The following is an 8,195-nucleotide window of genomic DNA, read 5'->3' on the forward strand; positions in this document are numbered from 1 at the left end:
GAAAAGAAAAATCTAAAAACACTTTTATGGAAGAAAATCAACTAAAAACACTATCGTCAAAAATAATTACTAAAATTATTATTGTTAAAAAATAGTTGTAAAAGTACTATAGGTAAAATATTGATATCTAGAAACACTCTCATGTAATATAGCTAATCTAATTTCTATATATAGAGGGATTGAATTCTCTAAACATACATAGTGACAAAAGTTTGATTCTCATTCGTAAATAAACATTGGTGAAAAGGGTTTGTGAGAGAAAAAACCTACTTTGGTGATTCCTATACCTCAAATAAAATTAATCTTTTATCAATTGAAAGATATTTTTGGTGAAAATGAAAGAAAAATCTTTACAATTAAGTTAATCAAATTTTAATAAAAATATTTTTTCCACTTTTTTCCATATTTTAAATAGAGGAATGCAAACAACAATTGTTATTTTAAGAAAAATAATTACTAAAATTTTCACAACATTATCGGGAAGTTGACTTTGACCTTTCTAACTCCCCAACTTGTGTTTTTTCAATAATTAAAAATATTAGAAATCAAGTTATTTCAATTTTCGATCTCTTCCCTATATTTTTTTTATTCTAATAACTTTAACAAGTAACTTAGTTTTGATTATTATATTGAAAGTAAATAACGGATGGGAAGAGTAACTCTTTTGAAGTTACTACAATAATAAGTTTAAAAGAGTTACTCTTGATTCTCACCTTATATATTTTTCTTCTTATAAATCTAATAGTTTTGATGAGTAACTTATATTTGATTGTTAGATTGAAGAAAAAAAATAAAAGGTAAAGATCAACAATAATTCTTTTAAAGTTATTCTTGAAACTATATGATCTTTCTCAAGTTAGAAATATTTAATTGTGTAAGGGAAAAGGGACATTAGAAAGGGGTTAAATAGTGTCTCAAATTTTTTCACCACCAAAATATTTTTAGCAAGTGAAGACGACAAATGGTTGAAAAATGATATCAAGTAGGCATAGTAAACTCAAGAGTTTAAGGGAAAGAAAGAGATCACTACCAAGAAGTTTATATTGATTCATCTACATCACTAAGACTATATTTAGTTATTGATCAACACATCAAGTTCCACAACAACTCTGTTTATAACAAATATTATTTCTCAAGTCATTTCTAGCTTAATAAAGCACACCCAAGTATTCTTTAACTCAAAGCCCCTTTAAGCTTCAATAATCAAAATACTCTTTTAGCAACAAGATTTTTTAGACTTCACAAAACAAAAAGAAAGAAGTTACAAGAGATAAATATAATGAAACATATATCACAAAGTAGGTGCAAAATAAAGAGATTATGTATGTGTTATAATAAAACTTCATTTCATGTCTCTTCTAGAGTGTCCTATTTTATATATAGTTCCTTGGGAGCAAGTAGTCGTTGGAGCTTTTTGTCTTCCTCTTTCATCTATTGTTTCTTCAGCTTCATCTTAATATGAAGAAAAATGTTTGAAGTTGTTAATATAACACTTTATGACTTGCATTAAATGCACTTCCTTATCAAGGCATATCCTGTGTGATAGTAAGGAGTGCTTATAGCCCTTATCTTTAGTTGAAAACAACTTCTTTGGTGTTAGGTGGATAAAGTTGCAAAGTAGGTGCCTTTTGCATTCAAAAAGTGCCAAATTTTGTCTTTCAATGAATAAGGCCCCCAATGAGAGAGAATATCAAGTCTTCACTCATATTTGATGATCCCAAGGTTACTCTTTTTCATTATACCTGTAGAGAGCATAAGATCATAGCAATATCGATTTATTTGACACAATTTTTAATACAGTTTAATGAGTTTTGTGTTGTTTAGATGATATTTAATATGTGATATACAAAAGAGCTTATACATAGATCATTAAAAAAACATTTAATATGTCAATATTAAAACCTTAATAAAATATAGGGGTACCAACTCATCCTTTGAATTAAAAAATTGGGTTGTTAGTTAGTTTCTGGTTGTAATGACTCAATAGGTCATCACACAGAAACAACTCGCAACATATAATAAGGATAAGTCATGTATCCTATAATTTCCATGCATGAGCAAAACTTAGGCATCAAGCACACACACGCACAGAGAGATATAGGGATCTTAGGGATCAATCAATGCATGTTGTTGATCAAAACATGAACAAATTCCTAATCATCACAAAACAAATCCCGTTATAAAGGTACAACATCTTTGAATATATATACATAAGACAAAAGAAAAAATCATCATATTTTCAGTCTATACACTATATAAATCCAAGAAATCAACATTTATATATTCAACTATCCCCTAGTGGTCCTCACGTAGCTCAGAGCCACCTCCATAATGTTAATCTAGGTTTGTTCTCATGTCAAAACATGATCATCATAGTCAAACACACAACAAAAAGGTAAGCTTGATTTCATAAGAAATAATATAAATGGAAATGTGCATCATGTGAATTTAAATAATTCATAAACACTAAGTCCCAAGCTCTCACACCACACAACACATTTATACACTAGAGAACACATACACATCAATTTACACCACATTATGCAATTGCACACACCATATCATGTGCCACATGCATTATGCATCGTCATGCACACTCTACTCAAAGATCTCCTACATAGTTCACATATTCAAATTCATTAAAACTTGATCTCTCAATGAAGTATTTGCTAAACCCCAAGGCTCCATCAACCGAGATCTATTATATTGTCATCTCCTAACTAAGAACACTTTGGTTTGAAGTCAATTAATTCTAGATTAAACCATCCTCAAAACATTTTCAAAACAACAACGAATGCCATTCCTCCAAATCCTCCACATAATTATACATCTTTAATCAACTTTCTTATAAGATCAAACAATATTCTCATCCATTCACCATCATGTCATAATGCAAACATCCACATCTATACATGACCGCATACAAGTCCATGTCTTCATTCAATGCATCATCTATATCATCCAACAATCAATTACTAATAAGTACATGTCCACAAATAAGACACAAGGCATAAGCCACATGTTCCTTGTAACACCAATTTTCAAAAAATAAAATAAATAAATGATTTAATTAAATAATTTTTTTAGAAAATAAAAAGTGATTAATTGTGGTTTTAGTGATTAATTATAAAGGCTTTCTAAAAACAATGAGAGTTAAGATATTGGGTTGGATTTTAAAAAGAAAACATTTTTAACTATTGGGCTAGTCTTCGGAGCCCAATTACTCTTAATCTATCTAGCAAAAATTATTATAGGATTAACTTGATACTCTCTTCATTATTATTTGCTAGAACGTGTTGTCTTGTCATAACCCCATGGAGAAGATCTCAAATTCGAAGGAGAGAGCCACACTCTCGCACCCTTTCCATTTTCAAAGCTTTTTTCAAATAAGGGTGGAGTGAGACTATCCTACTCATTGGTGTGGAGTAACCATGGGTAGCGAAGTTGTCTCTCAACCCCACTATTTGTATTGAGTGATTTTCTTGAAATGCATTATGAATACCTTGAAGTTTGTAATGTGATATTAGTTTTATTATATGTTCTTGTGACTTGATTGAAAATAATTAATTGAACCTATGTTGAGTTCCTGTGTTGTGTGGCTTAGTATTGAAGGATTGGTTTCAAATACTATTGAATAGAATTAGGGGTAAATGTGAGAATTATCAGGAACCCTAAAATCAAATAGAACGGGATAGTAACTAATTTGATTTAATAATTGAATTGAGGATGAGTTATAACATTTAGATCATGCTTAAAATTGCATACGAGTCAATTGGATTAGTGTGGATGAGAAAAACTTGGGAAGAGGGAAGTTTTGTGATTTTTATAAATGGCACTAAATTGTCATCTCAACTAGCATGAGGATGATGGCATTGGGCACCAAAATCCTTTGGAGCCTTATGACTCTCTATCTCAATGATGTTAAGTGCGAGAGAGACCATTTAGGAAATGGTTCTTCCATCACTAGAGGTGTTGGAAAAAAAGCGTGAATGTCATCATTGAGCACCATTTAAACTTTTACAAGGTTTAAACAATAGATGTGACCATAGTCACGCTAAGCGTGATAGTTCCAAATAGCAATGGATTGATCTTTATGATTTAGATATCAAGCACAAGTCGAGTCTTATTGGGCGTGACTTCCCTATACTATGATAGTTAATGATTTATATTCTTAAGAGTTATTTAAGACTAGTTGGCCATTGGTATTCTTAATTAAGACATTGAGAACAATTGAATGTTTCATAATAGATGATTATAGTTGATAAGTTTAAGTCAAAGGCTTGGTTAATTGAAAAGTCTAAGCAATAATGATTAGCCAATTGAATAGTTGATATTGTTGAATGACTTAGCAATTTAATGTTCTATAATTTACATACACATTGAATCATGATATGTTTTGACACGTATTATATAGATAAAAATAAATTTTTAGTTGACAAGGTATTGATGTGTAATACATTACTAGGAGGTTCTTTAGTGGCTAGATAACCCGGAATTTTAGGATAATATAGCTTGGGAGCCTAAATTTTTGTTTGATAAGGTTCATGGGGTGTAACTCGCTAAAATTTCACTGTCATAATACTCCCTGGTGTATTTTCCCCTAGTGAGAGTGTTCAGTGACAAACATCTTTAGTCATATGTTTGTTTGCTGGCATATACTCCAAGGCTACTCCATGAACCTTTGGGAAACAATTGTGTTTTTGAAATGGTGTCATATGCATATAGAACTATTTTGAGGCATTTCATACCTTATTAACATGAATCCTAAATGTATTAACTTGGATTGTGATATTTATATTGTATTATGTTTGTTTATGGTTGCTCGACCTTAGCTAACATTGGGAGCATGAGTGAGATGTATCTAACTCACTTCTCTTGTTTGTTTGTTTTGTGTTTAGATTGAACTCCACTTGTAAGAAAGGATCGTGTTAGTGATGAGGCCTAGACCTCCTAGCTTTCAATTGGGTTTTGCTTTAATGGGACTGTGAAATTAAAGTTGGAATTTATTTTCATTTTGTTTATGTTTATGGTTTAGTTGTTTAGATTTCACAAGAATATGTATAGCCTTTTTTGTGTGGTTGTTTAGGCTTATGGTTTAGTTGTTTATGCTTATGGTGCTAGTGGTGGTGGACGATGCTTGCACGCTATTCTTCATAGACTATTGGAAACTCCTTTTTTGTGTGATGTTGAATCTTTTAGTGGCACTTTTTGATTTCTATGCAACTTATATCCTCATTTTACTGTCCGTTTGTCAAAATTAAATTTATTGTCGTCTTTTAATTTATCATCTAATTGATACAATTTCAACTAGTGATCATGTTTGCATTTTGTTGCTTATGTCCTTACAAATGCTTGTTGAAATTTTGTAGTTGACTTGATTTGTTGCCTCTCGTCAACTAGACAATCATTAGTACAAACTATTTATTTTTCAACCATAACCTATTAATTTGTTTCAATAAAATGTTTTCCTTAATGAGAGTAAGATTATGGTGTTATGATTGTCAACCAAGTTAAAAATTCTTTAAAAGAAATATTCAAGTATACATGATCTTTTTAGTGAGACTTGGGAATATAAGTGAGTTAAGTAATATCCATTTAGTTAGAGAGCTCTTAAGTATTTTCTCAAGGATACATTTAGTTTACCACTTGGGGAAAGAGTATAGTTTTTTGTAAGTAGACTAGGAACACCCTTGTGTAATATGATGGAGGTGATGATAGTTTCTATAAGTTGAAAAATGGGTGGATTACCATACTTAACTTAGTTTCTCTAATCTTAGTAAACCTTGTGATGTTTGTGGTGGCTATGCATTTGGGTGACTTGAGGAAGAAAAATAGGAACTTGTAGAAAATAATTTATATGCTTGGTGGATTGCCTTTGGAATTGCTTATATCAATAATTAGGGAAGGTAGAAGTGTATGAAGCTATGTATGGATTACCGCTAGGTAGGCTAGTGAGCATGATAGGTAAGTACTGTAATTAAGGTAGGATGAACCGATTGGTTTGAATAAATTCTTTTAGAAGTATAAGTTGGAAGTTTTTGTGGGTGCAAACATCTTAGATGCCTTTCGATAAAAAATCGTTAAACATGATTCTAGTGAGAGTGTCAAAGTTTCTTAAAAATTATGATTTTCAACCTTGAGTAGGAAAATTATTAACATGTTTACCTTGAAGATTAGAGATTTAAACCTTTAGTACAAGTTTACAAACCTTAGTTTACATGTGAGTAACCTTTAAAGCATCCTAAGTTGAATATGCATAAGAGAGATAAAAGTTTGATACATGAGATATTAGTAAAGGCAAAAGGTTGAATCCTTGTTGTTAGCTTCAGTTTAGGGTTGGATTAAGGTAGGAGAACAATATTGAGGTGGTAAATAAATGATATTCTAAGATTCCAACATAATTAAAGTGTGCAACGGAAGCGTTCCTTAAGCTAGTTAGATCCTAGAGAAAACCTTGTATTAGGACTTGAAGTGGTGCAATGAACTACTAAAAAGGTTAGACCAAACTAAGAAAGGATGAGAGATTGTTCTTAAAAGATATAAAGAATACCATATGAAGACAAAATAGTTGAGTCTACTATGGGATGTCATGCATTATTGATCAAAACTTTTGAATTGGAATTGGTTGACATAGACCTCGCAAGCCTACTCTATGTCTCATTGATTCATACATGTACTTCAAAAGAATCAACGAAGTTGCCTATCAAATAACCTTATTTTTCATATCAAACACTTTTGTTGTTGTCCCATGTCACTATGTGTTTCCTGCTATCCAATTCTTTTCCTTTACAAGTAAAATTTTAGGGACAAAATTTCTTAAAAGGAAGAAAATTGTAACATCCTAAGTTTTCTAAAATTATTAAAAGAATATTTTAATTAATCAAATAGATTTAATAAGTATATTAAATGGTTTTTAAACAATTATGAGTGTTTTTTTTAATTAAAGAAAGGTTTGTAAAATTATTTGTATTATATACATAAATATATATTTGATATGTTTTAACATATGATAATTATATGTTATTGTTTCGATTAATTGAGAAGTTTCACAAATAAGAATGATTTTAGATAAGGAAAATAAAAATTTTAAAATTATTTTTGAAGAGATGTTATCTTATGTATTTATTTATAAGAGTTATTGAAAATCATATGCAATTATATTGAGCAGATCATGTAAATAAGATAAATAGCAAATGAGATATTTAACAAATATTGATTGAAAAAGTGATTCCTATGTAAGAGAGCGATTGGTGTTAAATGTACTTTCACAACACTTATGCTTTTCAATGAATCATCTATATGAAGTCAAGTTTTCATATTCCTACATCCATATAGTCACTCAAACTGATTCTTCAAGCTTAAATGTCTAATGATTAAACCATAAAACATGGTCCCTCAATGATCAAGATTAAATCATTACATTAAGCATAAGGATGTAAATGTTTAACAAGTCCAAGTCTATTCCTAGCACAAGTCATTGTAAGGTGAAATGATCCAAACCAAGTTTAAAAATGTTTTCCAACAATCAAAATAATAAATCAAAAGACGAGTGCTCAAATCGACTTAAGCATTAAGATCATAATCACAACACAAATATTATAAACTATATATATATATATATATAGGTATATATATATATATAGGTATATATATATATATATATATATGTATATATATATATATATATATATATATATATATATATGATTCAAAGGATTGCACAAATTTTGGTAGTTACATTCAAACTTAATCCAAGAGAAATTAACCACTCATGATGAGGGCTCTAACTGATACAAAGATGAAGAATACAAGAAGAAAGAAAAAGAAAATGGAGAAGGCAAGGACCCTTGTTCCCATAGGATATCAATCTTCCAAAGCCTCCTTCAAAGCTCATTTCTTCCCATAGGATAGATGTCGTCTGACATGCTAGAATATTCATATACGTCTATTGTCCATGCAGACAAAGACATAGTGAATTACAGTGTCTGAGATTTCTCGTCAGATAAAGTGTGCAAACCACTTCTCTTGCGTCTGAAAAATTTAGTTCGTCGAAATTGTCATTAATAAAGTTAGAGACAAACATTCTCCGCATTTAAATAAATGAGACAATTGAGTAGAGAAACGACAAAACCGTCGTTTGGAATCCTCTCTCAAAAAGGAAAATCTCCTTCCTAATATTAATGCACGCCATACGA

Source organism: Cajanus cajan, chromosome 11, assembly GCF_000230855.2.
Source record: "Cajanus cajan strain Asha chromosome 11, NIPB_CcT2T_4, whole genome shotgun sequence".
Taxonomy (NCBI): domain Eukaryota; kingdom Viridiplantae; phylum Streptophyta; class Magnoliopsida; order Fabales; family Fabaceae; genus Cajanus; species Cajanus cajan.